Raw genomic sequence first — 19,393 nt, 5'->3', positions numbered from 1 at the left:
ACTTGCATTGTCTCAAGGTTTTGCTGGTGTTCTTTGGAGGTATATCTATGCAAGTGGGTCCTTCCTCCCAGATGACACTGAGAACAAAGTTACCCTTGAATATATTTCCCGATAAGTGGCTGAGAAACCTTTCCCTTCTTTACTATAAACATACAAAACCTGTAACACAGAAAGGCAAAACAGAACTCACAAGAAAAAAAAAACCTGGAGAAATAAATATAAACACAGAGGGCAATGTGTGCCTGCCCATGTGTGCGTGAGAGACAGAGGGAATGTATATATAACCAACAGAATTTCATGCTCTACACTTACAGTCATAAGGATCAGTGAGGAAAAAATGTTTGTTTCAGTACATCATGAACCTTCTTGTTCTCCACCCTCCAATTATAGCTACTTCATTTTAGCTAATTTCATCTGGTGCTAATTTGAGCCATTATCTTTTGTTATCTTAATCTCAGTTATTCTACAATGATAGAATAGAATAGAATAGAATAGAATAGAATAGAATAGAATAGAATAGAATAGAATAGAATAGATATTTTTTACATGATTTATCTGTTTGGTTCCAGGATTCCCTGTGGATACCAAAATCTGTGGATGCTCAAGTCCTATTAAATACAATGGCATAGTAAAATAGTGTTCCTTGTATAAAATGGCAAAATCTAGGTTTGTTAATTGGGGAAAAATAATTAAAAAATATTTTCAAGGCATGAATGCTTTAATCCCAGGATAAAGAATCCCTGGATATGGACAGCTGACTGTATTACTGTTTTGATACATGCTTCAAAGTAGAGACAGGCAATCCACGGACCTCCATTCTGCAGCTGGACTTGCAACTGACAGCTTCCCTGGCCATTGGACATGGGACTTGGGAGCCCACTGGATTCACCAAACCAACACCAACTCCCTCTGCAGTGTTTGATTTGTTGCCAACCATCACAACCCCAATTTTGTTTATTTAAAACTAATCCCTATCAAGCTCTATGGACATATTCCCAAATTAGAATGTACAGGACTGCAACCTAAGGAGAACTGAGGAGCTTCAACAAATTTTTCAGTAGTCATTTTTGGCTGTGTTGAGTACTAAGAGAATTCCACTTTCACTCCAAGTCAACTAGCACTATAACAACATTCCAACATTGTGCCAACATTCCTTTCTCCGCTCTCAGCCATACAACAGGGAGAAACCACTGACCTGTATCTACATCCAGCTTCCTATGCAGTTGCCATTATCTTAAAAAATCAATCATGACTTCTTCGAAAAAGGTAGCTGAGAAAGTAAATTGGGCTCATGTCTTTCACAACAAGGCATGTGTTCAATCAGGGTACAAACGCCTCACATAGGGCACTGCCAAGAAAAATACCTAAAACAAACAGTGAGCTAGATATCTCTGTGTTCCACCACTTTGAACATTTTTAAAACTATCAAATCAAAAAGCAAACATTTGGTACAAGGGTACACACAAGTACTGCAAAAAAATAATTAATAATTAATACTAATACAGTAGTGTTTGTTGTTATTTATCCTGCTTTTTCCCAAAGTTGGGACTCAAAGTGAATCAAAATTTAACAGAACACCACAATTTTTTTAAAAAACCTTAGAATTAAAACAGACTAAGTAAATAATAGACTAAATAAATACTAAACTATTACAGCATTAAAATACTACACATTAAAAGAATAAAATGGCATTTAAAAAGCTAAAACTCTTTTTAAAATTACAATTAAAACAATACAGTACTCCTTAGCCTATTCTTTAAAAAGTTCTAACCTGGCAACAGAAGGCCACCAAGGAGGGAAGGGACCATTCCCTGGAAAGCAAATTCCAAAGCCTAAGGCAGTGGTTCACAAACTTTGGTTTTCCTGCTTGTTTGGACTTCAGTAATCATTATTTCAGAATGTTAGGATAGTTAGCTGGGGATTCTGGGAGCTGAAGTCAAAACATCCAAAGGACCAATGTTTGGGAAATGCTGGTCTAGGGGCAACCACAGATAAGGCCCTCTCTTGTGACCTTACCAACCATGGCTGTGATTATGATGGAACTGAGAAAGGGCCTCTCCTGATGGTCTCTGAGCCCAGGCTGGCTCATACGGGAAATACAGTCTGCCAAATAGCCTGGACCTAAGCCATACAGAAAACAGACATCATAAACAGCTTCTTTAGTATCATCAGAAGGTCAATTTTTATAGGCAGTAAAAATCCAATTTGTGTTATGTTTTATCAAATGCCATAAGCAGCATCACTTTTGATAAGCAGATTTATTGCTTTCACAAAATCAACACCAATTGACCACTGTACAGAATTGTAATACTTGTATCACCTCACCCAGCCCTTTGAACATTTAGGGCAATAGATATAATTTGCATCTTTCTGGATCCTATTATATTCTATCCCTCTCCCACAACTGTATAAATATGCTCTGTACTACATCTGAAGGAATGAGTTTATATTCATGAAAGCTCATGCTAATAAAACCCAGTTAGTCTTACATGTGCTGCTATATTCCCGCCTTTCCTCCTTTTTTATGGCCATGACTCAGTATTCAATGGCTCATGTTTGACACTTGTTATTGTTGTGTGCCTTCAAGTCATTTTTGACTTATGGCAACCCTATCATGGGGGTTTCTTGGCAAGTTTCTTCAGAAGTGGTTTGCCACTGCCATCTTCTGAAGCTGAGAGAGTGTGACTTGCCCAAGGCCACCATGGCCAAACTGGGATACAAATCCTACTCTGCCAAGTCATAGTCCAATGCTCAAACCACTACATCACACTAGCTCTCACTACCATATCCAAAATCTAAAGGCTGTCCCCTTCAAGGCTTGGGTTCCACAAATATCAACAAATCTAACAGGGAAAAATGCACTCTATCAGATAAATATTTTTAAAAGAAAAGCAATCAATGCCAGCAAACAGAGACAGAATGGTATTAGGCTAAATTTCACACCACCCACTAAAGAGTTGCCATCATTGTTAATGATGGATTAGTCCCATCCAATGTGTCACTTCCCCCCACCCTTTATACTCCTTGCTGGACAATGATTGCTAAAAAGGATACAACATGTCTGAAAATGGAGCATATCAAGACACTACAAATAATGATTTACTAACAACTACAGCAGGAATTCATGGAATCTGCTTCTGATCTTTTAAGAGTATGCATAAAACTTACATGTATTTGTCAGTTTGCTTTATATTATAATATTACTGTTGGTGTTTTCAATTTTATCTGGATATTGTGTTGTATAATTGCATTGTTTAATTTTATATTTGTATTACTCCTTCCTTTCTCTGTATACATATTTTAGATTGCATGCCTTTGGCAGGGCTCACTGTTTCTGGTTGTTTTACATGCTATATAGAAAAGATGATGATGATGATGACGACGACGACAACAACAACAACAACAACAACAAGATAGCCCAAACCATACATTTCTCAACCTCTGAACTTGTGTCTTTCAGCACTTCCCTAGCCTTCTAGCACTGCCTCTTCCATACTGTGAAACTCCAGGGTTAGCAGAACTACCCCTCTTCTACTCTGCTCTGTAGCTACTCAGCCCCTTCCCTCAACCAATGGTGCAGTGGTTAATTCAAAATGAAGGTATGCATCACAACATCCAGACTCCCAGAGAAAGTGAAAAAATGCACAGCTGCACTGAACTGCTGTGTGCATATACTGTACATAAACAGCAGAGGTGGGGAATCCATGGTACTCTAGCTGCAAATCTATAGCGCTATATAAATAAAGCATAATAATAATAACAGCTGTTATTGGACTCCAACCCCTAGACTCCCAACCAGCACAACCAATGGTGAAGCGGAGTAGGAATTAGGAACATCAGGAAGGCCACAGACTCTTTATACATGGTTGTTAATTGCCATCAAGTGAACTTCAACCCTATGAAAGAATCACCAAGTCATCAACAGCCCTGCTGATATCTTGCAGGCTCAGGGCCTTGGCCTCCTTGATTAAGTCTATCCATCTGTAATGTGTCCCTATTGCTTTCTATCATTGTTGTAGTTGTTGTCTGTCTTCAAGTAGTTTCTGACTTATGGCAAACTGATCACCGGGTTTTCTGGGGCTGAGAATATGTGACTCAGTCAATGTACCAAGCATTATTGCCTTCTCTAGTAAGTCATGTCTTCTCATGATATGGCCTAAGTACGACAGTCTCAGTCTTAGATGCAAAACAGATGGACAGGAAAAAGTGGCTTGAAGCTGCCTTTTCTGAAGCCACATTGAAACCCCACCAACCACACCACCGGCTCCCAAGACAGCTAGAGTGCTGATGTTATGACCACATGATATGCCTTCAAGCCAGGAAGAAGCGGAAAAAAGATGCTTCTTTTTGAAACGGCTTTTCTCGGCATAAGGCGCCTAGAGGGCACTTTCCTGCTGGCTTCAAGGCATATGTCATCTAAACGCCAGACCTTCAAGTCAGACTGAAAGCAACTCTTTTTCCCTGTCTGTTTCGCCCCTTTTCTTCTAGAGAAAAAGAGATCTGGCTTCATTTGCTCTAATACCCACTTATTTGTTCTTTCAGCAGTCCACAGTATCCATGGAACTCTTATCCAGCATCACATTTCAAATGCGTTGTCTTCTTATCAGCTTTCTTTGCTGTCCAGTTTTCACACATATACACACAAACCAGATTTATATATGGCCTAAATACAATTGTTAGTTTCAACTAAAGAAGACCCATCAAATCAAATCATGGGGTGAACAAAGAAGTCTTGGTAGGGGTAGCAAATGATATTATCAACCCTGTTCATGAATAGGTTTGGGTACTTTGACCCTGAGAATCTCAGTTCTACTACACCACTCCCCCAGCACTGACTGTTCTTAGGATATTGTTGAATATTAAGAAAACATTGAATGGTTGAACATGAAGAAAACAAAAATAACAACCACAGATGATCTACTTAACTTCAAATGAAGACATGTAAATCAAGATTTTCCATACCTTGGCTCAGTCAAATGGAGACTGCAATCAAGAAATCAGAAAAAGACTAGACTTGGAAAGGCAGCTATGAAGGAACTAGACAAGATCTTGGAGCATTGAAGCATATCATTGAATACTAAAGTTAGGATTGTCCATGCCATCGTATTTCCCATTTCTATGGATGTGTGTGAAAGCTGGATGGTGAAGAAAACTGACAGGTAGGAAATCAACTCATTTGAAACATGGTTCTGTAAAAGAGTTCTACAGATATCATGAACTGCTAAAAATACAAATAAATGGGCTGTGGAGGAAGTCAGGCCTGAATTCTCCCTAGAAACCAGTTGACTAAACTAAGACTGTTATACTTTGGCCACATCATGAGAAGACATGACCCACTAGAAAAGACAATCATGTTTTGTATGGTATAAGACAGTAGGAAAAGAGGAAGACCACACTCCAGATGAATAGACTCAATCAAGGAATCCATGACCCTGAATCTGCAAGACTTGAGCAAGGCTGTTGATGCTGTTGATGACGGGGGACTTGGAGGTCTCTCATTCCTGGGGTCACCATATGTTGATGTTGACTTGATGGCAGTTTACAAGCCAGAATGTACTTGGAAGAAGAAAAAAGTCACAAGTGAAGAGGCGTATTTTCCCATGCTCCATTAAACTGACTGGAATGTCTTATGTGCATATTGGCCCCAAGAGACAATAGTTACCTTAAGGGAGAGAACCATTCTCCCACAAACCTCATGAAACTTACTATGTACATACCTTAATAGCAATATACGTGCACAACATGGAACAGAGGGGAGCCTGATGTTGAAGTTATTCATTCTTTTGTTTTGTTCCCTTTTACTTCCACAGCGTAATCTGGCCAGAAAAAAACTATATTCCAGTGATAATAAGAAAATAATCCATCTTCAGTGCTACATGTACACAAAATATTGAAACATACAAAAGAAAGAATTCCTCCCCCAAAGGCATTTTGTTTGCAGCTGACATTCTTAGGAGTTTTCTGGGTGACTAGATAAATCCCACAGCCTTGGAGATGTTGCTGCAATTCCTGGATTGGTCAAGAACACAAGACAGAGACCTTGAAGAAAGAAACAAAATAAAAAGAGATGGGTTACATGGAGCAGATGGGCAAAAGAAAGGCGGTGGAGGGGAGGTGAAGGAGCAAGAAGTCTGGAAATTTCTTAATTCTAAAGACAAAACTGACTTTCTCCTGTCCTTCACATGAATTGAAGGTAGAGGGAAAGTCTGAGCTCTCAGTAGGTGGTCAGCAAGGAAGGAAATGTTTCCAGAAGTTCCCAGGCTGCAGCCATGGTTAACTCAAGAACAAAGGTCAGTCTCAGAACAGCTGGCCCTTTTAAAATTATTACCTGGTTCTCAAGTCAACCATCAAAGGTATAGAGAGAAGGGGATGGAAGAATCCAATGCTCAGAAGAAGACATTTAACAAGCACCATTTGTTTGCTCATTTTCACAAATCAAATGTGAACACATGAATATCTGTGAGGCACCATTTAAAAGTAATTCCAGGTATACCCAGAAAAATCACAGAAAAATCACAGGTAGTTACTCCCAGGCTGTAGAATTCCCTTCCATGGGAAGCTAGGTTAGTCCCTTCTTTGTCTGCAGAATCAACAATAACCTTTTGATTTAGACTGCCTTTAGACTGCTAACAGATTATTGCAGAAGGTTCTTTTAATATTGTGCTTTTATCTTTACTAAGTTTGTAAAAACTGTTTTAAATTAGTGTTTTTAGTTCTACCACTTATTTGTGCTTTTAAAAAATTTGCTGTTATAAATTCTTCTAGATGTACAGTCCGGCCAGAGAGAGGAGAAGGAGAGGAGCTGCTTGGCAGCCATTTTGAGACCGTGTGCTTGAGACCGTGTGCTCGTTGCTGAAGGGGCGGAGCTTCTGTGAGTCACATCTGTGAGTCACAAGGGGCGGAGCTAGCAGACTAGCTTTATATACCAGCTTCCAGAGCCTTCCAGAACAGTCCGGCCAGAGAGAGGAGAAGGAGAGGAGCTGCTTGGCAGCCATTTTGAGACCGTGTGCTTGAGACCGTGTGCTCGTTGCTGAAGGGGCGGAGCTTCTGTGAGTCACATCTGTGAGTCACAAGGGGCGGAGCTAGCAGACTAGCTTTATATACCAGCTTCCAGAGCCTTCCAGAATAGTCCTGCCAGAGAGAGGAGAAGGAGAGGAGCTGCTTGGCAGCCATTTTGAGACCGTGTGCTTGAGACCGTGTGCTCGTTGCTGAAGGGGCGGAGCTTCTGTGAGTCACATCTGTGAGTCACAAGGGGCGGAGCTAGCAGACTAGCTTTATATACCAGCTTCCAGAGCCGCGCGCCTAATGGCGCGCAAATTTTTCGTTTTCTTTAACTCAACAACTCTGCTCAAGTGGCATCAGGTTAGAATCAGATATTGAAACAGAACCTTCCCTTTAAGTGTAAGATAGCAGCCAGTACTTACCTTTAAAGAAGTATTCCCAGTAGATTGACTGTTATATTTATTACTAAAGACTTTGCAGTATGGACAACGAGGGATCTGCCGCAGTCACCTGCAACTCTTGTGGGATGTTTCTCTTCTTGCCTACAGAAGTGGAGAAATTCACATGCACCAAGTGCAAGTTGGTAGCACTCTTGGAGGAGAAAGCGCAGCAGCTGGAGTCCAGAGTAGCTACACTTCAGCATATTAGGGAACAAGAGGATTTCCTGGACACAATAGAACTAACCATCTTAGATGAGTACCACGCAGAGGAAGATGGAAGAGGTCACTTGCCAAACAGAGGAGGCAGACAGCTGGAGGAATGTCACAAAGAGAAGTAAGCCAAGAAGGAATTGTTCGGGGAGCTTGCAGCTAGAGAATCGATTCGAAGCTCTTTCCCTTATCAAGGAGGATGAAGAAGAGCAGCATGGACAGACTTCAGGGACAGAGCAGGGGAGCCTGAGAGTCCCACCCGAGGGAACAGTCGCTGCTAAGCCTCGGAGGAGGCGTGTGGTCGTAGTGGGGGACTCCTTGCTGAGGGGTACAGAAGCAGTGATTTGTAGGCCTGACAAGATGTCTCGAGAGGTGTGTTGTCTTCCAGATGCAAAGATCCGTGATGTGACAGAGGCTGACAAGACTGGTCAAGCCTACTGACCAATACCCCTTCCTTTTGGTCCACGTGGGAACTAATGATACTGCAAGACACAGCATTCAGAACATCAAAAGGGATTACGAGGCGCTTGGTAGGAAGCTGAAAGGAATGGATGTACAGGTTGTCATCTCGTCTCTTCTGCCAGTTGAAGGGCATGGTCCAGGAAGGGAGAGGAAAATAGCAGATGTGAACAACTGGCTTCGCAGATGGTGCCGCCGAGAAGGATTTGGATTCTTCGATCATGGGCTGCGGTTCCATGAGGAGGGACTTCTTGCAACAGACGGGTTGCATCTCACGCCAGTTGGAAGAAATGTTTTTGCCAACAGTCTCAAGAACTTGATCAGGAGAGCTTTAAACTGAGTTCCGAGGGGAAGGGAGACAATATTAAGGAAGGCGAAAGGGATGGCGAAAATAGTCAAACTGACATAGAGGAAACAAGGCAAACAGTGCAAGGACCCAGCAGTGGGAGGCAAAAAAACTTGCACAGGCAGCAAGTAAAAGGGAACCATGGTCTGCGATGTCTCTACACTAATGCACAGAGCATGGGAAATAAGCAAGATGAACTCGAACTCCTAGTACAACAAAGCAAATATGATATAATAGGCATCACTGAAACCTGGTGGGATGAGTCTCATGATTGGAATGTGGAAATAGAGGGGTATAACCTTATTAAGAGAAATAGGCCAAACAGGAAAGGAGGAGGAATAGCACTATATGTCAGAGATATTTACACCAGTGAAGAGATCCTGGACATCAATCATGGAAGCCAGGTGGAGAGCTTCTGGATAAGAATCAAAGGGGAGGGAAACAACAAGGGTGTTACGGTGGGAGTCTACTACAGACCCCCAAGTCAGACTGAGGAATTGGATGATATCTTTCTAGAACAGATGACCACACAGTCAGAAAAGAGAGATGTAGTAGTGATGAGCGACTTCAACTATCCTGATATTTGCTGGAAGTCAAACTCAGCAAAATCCTCAAGGTCTAGCAAATTCCTCACTTGCCTGGAAGACAATTTCATGGTCCAAAAGGTGGAAGAGGCAACAAGGGGGTCAGCTATTTTAGATCTGATCCTAACCAACAAGGATGACTTGGTTAATGGGGTGCAAGTGGTGGGATCATTAGGTGGAAGTGACCCTGTTCTTCTGGAGTTTGTAATACAGTGGAAAGGAGAAGCCAGGCAGAGTCAGACACGCATCCTAGACTTTAGGAGAGCGGATTTCAGTAAACTTAGAGAAGTATTGAGGGCGATTCCATGGTCAGAAATACTAAAAGATAAAGGAGTTCAGGACAGATGGGACTTTCTCAAAAGGGAGATACTGAAGGCACAATTTCAAACAGTTCCAGTGAGAAAGAAAAACGGGAGGTGTCTCAAGAAACCAGGATGGATGACTAAGGAACTTTCAACCGAGCTAAGTTTGAAACGGAACATGTATAAGAAATGGAAAAAGGGGGAAATCACGAAAAAGGAATTCAAAGTAATAGCAGGCATGTGTAGGGGTAAAGTCAGAAAAGCTAAAGCGCAGAATGAACTCAGGCTTGCTAGAGGTTAAGAACAATAAAAAGGGCTTTTTTGGATATGTCCGCAGCAAGAGGAAGAAGAAGGAAACGGTAGGGCCACTGCGTGGAGAAGATGGCAAAATGCTAACAGGAGATAGAGAAAAGGCAGAATTACTCAACACCTTCTTTGCCTCAGTCTTCTCAGAAAAGGCAAAGGGTGCTCAACCTGAGGATAATGGAGCAGAGGACAGAATAGGGGAATTTCAGCACAGAATAAGTAAAGAGATAGTAGAGGAACACCTTGTTAATCTAAATGAATTTAAGTCTCCGGGACCAGATGAACTCCATCCAAGGGTATTAAAAGAACTGGCAAAAGTAATATCGGAGCCATTGGCAATCATATTTGAAAACTCCTGGAGAACAGGTGAGATCCCAGCAGACTGGCGAAGGGCAAACATTGTCCCCATCTTCAAAAAGGGGAAAAAAGAGGATCCCAACAATTATCGTCCAGTTAGTCTGACATCAATACCAGGAAAGATTCTGGAGCAGATCATTAAACAGAGAGTCTGTGAACATCTAGAAGGCAATGCCATAATCACAAAAAGTCAACATGGGTTTCAGAGAAACAAGTCATGCCAGACAAATCTAATCTCTTTCTTTGATAAAATTACCAGCTTGGTAGAGGAAGGGAATGCTGTGGATATAGTATATCTTGATTTCAGTAAGGCCTTTGACAAGGTTTCCCATGACATTCTTGCAAACAAGTTTGTAAAATGTGGGCTAGACAAAGGAACTGTTAAATGGATCTGTAATTGGTTGACCGGCCGAACCCAAAGGGTGCTGAACAATGGCTCCTTTTCATCCTGGAGAGAAGTGACCAGTGGGGTCCCACAGGGCTCTGTCCTGGGCCCAGTGCTATTCAACATCTTTATCAATGACCTGGATGACAGAATTGGGAGCATACTTATCAAATTTGCAGATGACACCAAATTAGGGGGAATAGCCTATACCCCAGAGGACAGGATCAAGATTCAAAATGACCTGAATAGACTAGAAAGCTGGGCCAGAGCTAACAAAATGAAATTCAACACAGAGAAATGTAAGGTATTGCACTTAGGGCGGAAAAATAAAATGCACAGATATAGGATGGGTGACACCTGGCTGAATGAAACTACGTGTGAAAGGGATCTAGGAGTCCAAGTAGACCACAAGTTGAACATGAGTCAACAGTGTGATGCGGCAGCTAAAAAGGCCAATGCTATTTTAGGCTGCATCAATAGAAGTGTAGTGTCTAGATCAAGAGAAGTAATAGTGCCACTGTATTCAGCTTTGGTCAGGCCCCACCTAGAATATTGTGTCCAGTTCTGGGCGCCACAATTCAGAAAGGACATTGAGAAACTGGAGCGTGTCCAAAGGAGGGCGACAAAAATGGTGAAGGGTCTGGAAACCATGCCCTATGAGGAACGACTTAGGGAGCTGGGGATGTTTAGCCTGGAGAAAAGAAGGTTAAGAGGTGATATGATAGCCCTGTTTAAATATTTGAAAGGATGTCATATTGAGGAGGGAGCAAGCTTGTTTTCTGCTGCTCCAGAGAACAGGACCCGGAACAATGGATGCAAGCTACAGGAAAAGAGATTCCACCTGAACATTAGGAGGAACTTCCTGACAGTAAGGGCTGTTCGACAGTGGAATGCACTTCCTCGGAAGGTGATAGAGTCTCCTTCCTTGGAGGTCTTTAAACAGAGGCTGGATGGCCATCTGTCAGGGATGCTTTGATTTGGATTTCCTGCATGGCAGGGGGTTGGACTGGATGGCCCTAGTGGTCTCTTCCAACTCTACGATTCTATGATTCTATGATTCTATTTTGTTTTAGCCTTTGCTATAAGACATCTTTGCTCCCTTATTAATGTAAGTATTAAGACTCCAGGGCTTCTACAGGTAAGGTTAGCACTATATTAGCAAGCTACCTGGGCACACAGCATTTTCTGACTGTGGCTTCCTTGACTGAGTCCATCTGGAATATGATCTTCCTCTTTTCCTAACACCTAACAAGTATTATTGTATTTTCTGGTGAGTCGTCTTCTCAAGATATGGCCAAAGCACAACAGTCTCAGTTTATTCATCTTGGCTTCTAGGGATAGTTCAGGCCTGATTTGCTCTATAATCCATTTATTTCTCTTTTCAGCTGTCCACGGTATCTGTGAAATGCATAAACCTTTCTAGTTGTACGCATTCTCCCCTCTCTAAATTTATACAAGAAGAAAATATACACTAGATTGGGCCCTCGGTATCCAATGGAGTTTGATTCCAGGACCCCCATGGATACCAAAATCTGTGGATGCTCAAATCCATTACATACAGTGGTGCAGTAAAATGGCATCTGTTATATAAAATGGCAAAATCAATGTTGCCTTTTTGGAATTTTCTTTGATTATTCTCAAAAGTATGGTAAGTTGAATCCATGGATAGAGAGCCCCTGGATACAGACAGCCAACCATATACCATTATAACAGGTCAATCCCTTTCTTTAACTGCCATGGCTCCATCCTGCGAAGTTCTTGGATTTATAGGTTAGTGAGATATTTCAAATTTTCTGAGATATATCTCTAGTGCTGTAGTTCAGCAGATTGGAACTATAATTCCCAGATTCCATAAACTAGAACCATGGCAGTTAAAGCAGTATCAGAGTTCCTTCTGTAAATCTGCAGTGTAGATACATTAGTGGTCTTGCTCAGTTTTATTTTACAAGATGCATGAGAAATGTATAGGCACCCAAAGTAAGGTGCATTTTATCTCACTGCCAGAAATCCAATGAGGGGGCATTTAAAAAAAATACAGAAATACCGATGTGGTAAATGTATTTTTCATCTCTATCTTTTTTTAAAAATCACTGGAGGATAATGGGCAACTTCAGAGTCTCCAGGGGACAAAAGTTGCAAAAAAAAAAATTTTCTGTTGTCAGTTTTTTAAAAATGTGTGTGTGTGCGTATCCTTTTTAGAAGGCTGATTTAAAGTAAAGTTGTGCTTCTTAGAGTATGATTCTCCATATTATGACAAAAGGAGTTGAGGGGTATACAAAAACATGGGAGTCTTATGCTGCCCACTAGTCATAGCCATCTGTCCAAGATTAGCCAAAATGTATGGATTCTGAATTTTCTGTGCAGAAATGTTATTTTCTATGTTACTTTTTCATGAAAAAAATGTTCTTTCCTGCAAGAAAAAAAATTGCTCACATTAGATGTGTCAAAACATGCAAACAAGTAGTGCTGGTTAAATGCCTTGTTTGGAACATCAGATTCTTCCTTTCCCTTCTCTCCCCACCCTGTAACTTTGATGGTTGACCCCAGAACCAGGTAATAATTTAAAAAGGGTTTAGCTGTTCTGACCCTCCTTATACAGGTTGTGTCTCCCTCATTTGAAATACTTGGGACCAGAAGTGACTTGGATTTTGGTTTTTCAGATTTTGGAATACGGTATTTGCATACACATAATGAGATATCTTGGGAGTTGGAACCCTAATCTAAACATGAAATTCCTTTATGTTTCATATACACCTTGTACACATAATAATGCTGCTTTCTGTGCAGGGAGCATGTTTTCTGTGCACTAAATGTTTCTATACAGAAAATACTGTTTTCTAAGCAGGAAACCTGTTTGTAAAGAAACTCCAACATGCATTTTTCAGACAGAGTGGCGTAGTGGTTCAAGTGTTGGACTAGGAGTCTAGAGACCAGGGTTGAATCCCTGCTCGGCCAATGCAACCTACTGGGAGATTCTGGGCAAAGTCATACACTCTCAGCCTCAGAGGAAGGCAAGGGCAACCTTACTCTGAAGAAACTTGCCAAGAAAGCACCATGACAGGTTCGCCTTAGGATGGTCATAAATCAGAAATGACTTGAAGGCACACAACACACACACACACACATACACACACACACAGTCCCAAACTGTGAAGATTCTTGCCATCTAGGATTCACATCAACACTCCCAACAGTGAAAAAACCCACTTTATGAGCATATTTCAAATATATTTCTTATATTTTTTCCCCTAGTTATCAGGCCTAAGCTAAAGCTTCATGTTAAGAGGTGAGGAAAAACAATAGGGGAATGTCACCAGGCTGGCTATTGTGGGAATCAAAATCATGGGCTAAACAGGTCTTTCTTTGATCAAGAGAACTCTTTTTATAGCTAGTGACAAGGGGAACTGTTATTAGCCCAGTGAGTATTAACAAAGATACATCCCACCAAAGCCTGCTTTTACAAACAGCACCGATGGTGGAAACCAGTCATTTCCTAATAGGGGATGAAATGTCGGGTGGATGTGGCAAAGAAAAAAAAAGGATTCCATAGTAAATATTGTTTATCTTTGGAGTCTGGCCAAGGCAAGGAGTGTCTGAGGAGGCTGTGTTTGTACAAGCAACTGAGAGAGAGAAAGGGAAATGATTTATTTCACAGAATCCAAACGCTGTTACCACTCACGAGAGCAACTCTGCCATTTTTTGCTTCACGTACATATCTCATGTGTTGCACTTAATCAGAATACTCCAGCTGTCCACTCTTTTGCAAAAGATATAATTTGCATTTTCCACACCTGAACTATGATGTCACATTGGCATGTTCCAGGCATGTACAGCCATTAATTAATCTTTCACCATTGAGATATAGCAAGGTCACAAGGTTCTAGACTCAAAAGTGTTGAAAGAGACCACGAAGGCCATTCCTTGACATTCCCTGCTCAATGCAGGGTGTAATTACAATATTTCTGACAGGTGTTCTTCCAGCCTCTTCTGAAATACCTTCAGCATGAGCATGGAGGCCAGGGACCAATCTTTTTCCTTGGAAATCCCCACCATCACCAGTAGACCACACTGGCATGTCCCAGCTCACTGCAAGTGACTTTGTGTCTCTTCTGGTCAGTTTTTAGTGAAAAAAAATGGGGGTGGTGGTGGTGGTATGAGACAAAAGAAAGTCACCATAATGTGTTCAGATAGAAAATGACATGGAATTTATGTCATAAAGTGGTTTGTTGGGGTTTGGGGGGAGATTGCCAGGGTGCTTTAGGCCCCACAAATAAAAAGTTTATTTATATTACAGGGCCCTTGTGGGCTCTTCCAAATCTATGATTCTATGATTCACTTTCCCTTGAGATCATCTGATTCATGGTCAAATAGCTTAAACCAGTAGGTTAATTCTTCTTAAAATTTTGCTAATTGCTACCCACTGGTTCTTGCCACGTCTTCAATACAGTGGGCCCTCCTCATACACGGGGATCCGTTCCTGCCCCCCCCCCCCCCATGTATGGGGAAAAGCATGTAAGCTCATACCCCATTAGTTTCAATGGAGGAGCATTCCCGCTTTCAGTGCAGCGCCTGCGCCATTCATTCCCTGGCAGCTTAACATTCCACGTAAGGTTAAAGCCACATATAGCGCACCCACGTATGCATGGGTGCACTGTACAATATAGGTTCCCTGCCCCATTTAACATAGGAGAGGCCACAATAACCCCATAAAACAAATTTTTGATGTTGTTAACTGCCTTCGAGTCAATCCCAATTCATGGTGACCCCATGGAAGAGACATCTCCAAGATTCCCTATCCTCCTCTGCTCTGCTTAGGTCTTGCAAATTCATGCCCATGATCTCCTTAATAGAGTCCTTCCAACTGGTATATGGTCTTCCTCTTTTTCTACATCCCTCCACCTTTCCTAGCATTATTGTCTGCTCCAATGGATCATGACTGTGGTAATGATCATAAACTACTTAGGTATATAAAAAATAAGAGTGAAGCTGAAGAAGAAACTAAATCCAATCATTTTATCAAACTATGAACAACATCTCAACAGAATTTACTGACAATGTAAGTCATAAAACAAATCCCCCCTTAAAAAAACTAGTGAGACAACTAAGGTTGTTCATCTTCAACATTACCTACCTCATCACAAGTTGAAAGCTTACCAGATTTGCCTACAGGCTACACTAGGAGTGGGGCTCCTTAAGGTCTGGACATGAATCCAAGTTTCCTGGTTTCATGCCCAATCCAGACCTTCAAGAAGGCTCTCTCCAGCCATGATGCACCACAATCCCCATCATCCTTAGCCACTAGAGAGGTTGGGAGAGAATGATGCAAACAAGATTGATACAGGTGGACCTGGATAAGTACCTAATAATGCTTGTTCCAACACAAACTCTAAACTGAATTGCATAAGAAAAAGATCAATTAGTGGGGGAGAGAAATAAATGAATTCAATTACAAGAAAAGAGATCTGATGTAAACATTAGGAAGAAGTTCCTAATGGTAAGAACTATTTGACAGTAGGATAGACTGCCATGCAAGGTGAATACCTCTGGACAGTGGATAGCCATCTCTCAATAGTGCTTTAGTTGTGTACCCCTGCAAAGTAGTGAGTTGGACTAGATGACCCTTACAGTTCCTTCCAGCTCTGTGATTCTATGATTTCTCATTTCTAGGGATCAACCTGAAAGAGGGCCAAATGAGCAATGTTATTTCCAGTTATAGGGTGCCTGCAGCAAGGTGCCAGACAACCACCTAGGAATTTGCAGCTTTAGTGATACCCACCCCAAACTGAGAATAAAACTGCCATCTCAGGTACACCTGTTGCCTTCTTATGCCCTTCACATCCATGGCAGCCACTTCATTCATTCCAAGGAAGAACAGACAGATTGTTCGATCCTTATTTTGACATTGCAATGGGGTGAACTAAGCGGAAAGCATTTCTGTGCATCTGCACGCCTGACCAGAGCAAGCCAACTATCCTGTTTATTTTAATCTGAGGTTGAGTCAGCAAATGCTTCTGCGACGCCTGTGAACCATTTCAGTAAACTTGATATGCAGGCACTGTTCAAGAAGCTGATGGACTGGGAGTTAGTTTTCTTCCTTTTTACTACCCTTAGGAGACAAATCCCTGGAATCACTTTATCTTTACTCTCCAGTTCTAAAAAAGAAAAAAATAAAGGAGAAGAAGAATTGAGATCAACATAGGGGGAATGAGAGGCCCTTCAGAGCTGTAATTGTTGGATTGAAACTCTTACAAAAGCAACAGCAAGTGCAGCCAATGGTGAGGGAGGGTATAATTTAAAGTGCAGCAGCAGCTGGTTGGGGGATTTGGGGAATTATAGTCTCCCCACCAAAAATAACACTTCTGAGTTCCACTCAGCCAAACTCACAGCCTCCTTAATCTTTACTTCATGACAACATGGCATTCCATTTGTTGGCTACAAAACAAGGAGGGAAGGTGTTAGAAAAAAATATTGTTTAGGATCTCAAGTATCAAGGGGATTGTTGTTGTTGTTGTTGTTGTGTGCCTTTGAGTCACTATGGTGACCCTAAGACAAACCTATCTTGGTGTGGTTTTTCAGAAGGAGTTTGCTATTGCCATCCTCTGAGGCTGAGAGAGTGTGGCTTGCCCAAGTGGATTTATATGATCATGCTGGGATCTGACCAGTGGTCTCCAGAGTCATAGCTCAAAGCTCAAACCACTATGCAATGACTCCTTCGTGGATTAGTATTTACTTCCATTTCTTCTAGGGAACCTAGACTGTGGGGCCAGCATAAGATGCTGTCCTGAGTCAAACTATGATTAGCTGTCATGATCATCCTTTGGTTACCCAGGGCCATGGCTTCCTTGAGCCAGTCACACCATCTCTAAAGACCAAATACATCTGAGAAGGCTGGCTTAAGCCTACGAAAGCTCCTGCTGCCAACTTCTTTCCTTCAGTTAGTCTCAAAGGCACTACAAGATCTCTCTATGTATTGATTCTCCAGAGCAGGGGTAGGCAACCTGCGACCTGCGGGCCGGATGCGGCCCGGTGAGGCCTTGGGACCGGCCCCAGCCCGGTCCTGCTGCTGATTGCCGCTGGGGCCTTTGGCCTCTCATGCGTAGGGGCAAGGGGGGCAATTGTCTACAATTGCCCCCCTTGCCCCTGCGCATGAGACGCCTCAGAAACATGCATTTATATTAACATTTTTTTAAAAAATCAGCATTTTTTTTTTGTGTGTCCTCCACTTTTTTTAAAAAAAGTTGTCCTACATTTGTCCCGGTTTATTTATTTATTTAATTTTTTTTTTTTAAAAAATAATTTTTTATTTTTTGGCTTCGCCCCCCCCCCCCCCCCCCGTTGTCTGAGGGACAGCAACCCGGCCCCCGGCTCAAAAAGGTTGCCTACCCCTGCTCCAGAGTAACACAGTAATACTGTATCTTTGAATTCCACCTCTAAAGAGCATGCAAAGGGATCTTGTAGCACCTTTGAGACTAACTGAAAGAAAGAAGTTGATAGGTAGCATGAGCTTTCATAGACCTGCATCTGAGGAAGAAGGCTCAAGTCTATGAAAGCTCATGCTATCTACCAATTTCTTTCAGTTAGGCGCGGTACACACCGCTTGCAAAAGGTAGGCTGGAGCTGCCTCTCATTGCTGTGCAGCATTACTGCAGCAACCAAATGTTGCGGTGCCACTGCGCAACAAAAAAGGAACATGCAGAAGCAGCTCCAGTTTGCTGTGCTGCTGCGATGCCACAAGCGCAGTAGGATGGCGCGGTTATGTTGCAGCTGCGCCATGCCATTTTGGACGCAGCACAGCTGCGACATCACAGACACATGCGACGTGTGGGCAGGGCCGCACAATCATGGCATCCACACACACATATTAGGATTAGGGAGCGTGCAGTTGGTGCGCACTCCCTAACCCTAATATCACCGGGAGCACACCGCTTTATGGCGGTGTGTACCAGCGCTTAGTCTCAAAGGTGCTACAAAACGACTTTGCATACTGATTTTCCAGCCTAACAGAGCCATTTCTTTGAAAAAGAGGTTTACCCCTTTCCCTACTGTTTTCAACTTTTCTCAGCATTACATTTGGGCCCTTGGTATCCACTGGGGTTTGGTTCCACAACCCGGCCCCATCCACGAATACCAAAATCCATGGATGCTTATGTCGCATTATACACAATAGTGTAGTAAAATAGTGTCCCTTATATAAAATTCATACTACAAGAAAAAGAGATTCCACGTAAACATGAGGAAGAACTTCCTGATGGTAAGAGGTGTTCAACAGTGGAATATGCTGTCCCAGAGTATGGTGGGGGGTCTCCTTCCCTGGAGGGTTGTAAACAGAAGCTGGATGGCCATCTTTTGAGATTTGCTTTAACAGTATATTCCTCCATAGTAGAATGGGCTTGACTGGATGGCCCTTGTGGTCTCTGCCAACTCTACGATTCTATAAAATGGAAAAATCAAGGTTTGCTTTTTGGAATTTTTAAAAAATTATTTTCAAGCCATGAACAGTTGAATCTGTTGATAAAGACTTGACAGATATGTAGGGTCAACTGTACTGTCTTTTCCAAGCACTCTGGTTTCTCCAAACTGTGATAGCCTCTGTCTCATCATTTTAATTTCTAGTAAGAGGAATACTGTGTAGGCGTTCACTTCTTAACAAAACCTCTGTGGAGATCAACCAAACCAAACCAAACCAAACCAGGCTGATGCTAATTCAACTCAGCTGTGACCACAGGAAGAAGACTGGGCATTTCATGCAGCCTTGGGCTACAAACTTAAGTGACTGGGTGGAATTTAAGTCCTACTGAGAGGGGCTTGTTCCTTACAGCTTTAAAAAAATGAGTCCAGATGGCATTTTAAAAGACGTACACTTTAAATTATTTTTTCACAATTAACTGTCAGATCTAGCCTTCAGGGGTATTTAAAAAGTCACGCATTTGAGGCTGGCAAACTCCAGCAAAGCAAATGACAAAGCCTGCAAACAAAGCTGAATTGACTGCTAATTGTCAAAT

General features: G+C 42.0%; 1 long non-coding RNA gene across 2 annotated transcripts in view; it reads right to left on the bottom strand.

The window, feature by feature from the left end:
- Positions 1–19,393, bottom strand: part of LOC149317641 (uncharacterized) — an 83,306-nt gene that overhangs the window by 7,554 nt on the left and 56,359 nt on the right. For both annotated transcript variants that reach the window (XR_016280751.1, XR_016280752.1), the window contains exon 2: positions 5,718–6,039. This is a non-coding gene — a long non-coding RNA (uncharacterized LOC149317641). The remainder of the gene's footprint in view (positions 1–5,717; positions 6,040–19,393) is intronic.

This window comes from Sceloporus occidentalis, unplaced genomic scaffold, assembly GCF_023333645.1.
Source record: "Sceloporus occidentalis isolate IW3139 unplaced genomic scaffold, rSceOcc1.0.p SCAF_3, whole genome shotgun sequence".
Lineage (NCBI taxonomy): Eukaryota > Metazoa > Chordata > Lepidosauria > Squamata > Phrynosomatidae > Sceloporus > Sceloporus occidentalis.
This window is presented reverse-complemented; position numbering and strand designations above follow the sequence as displayed.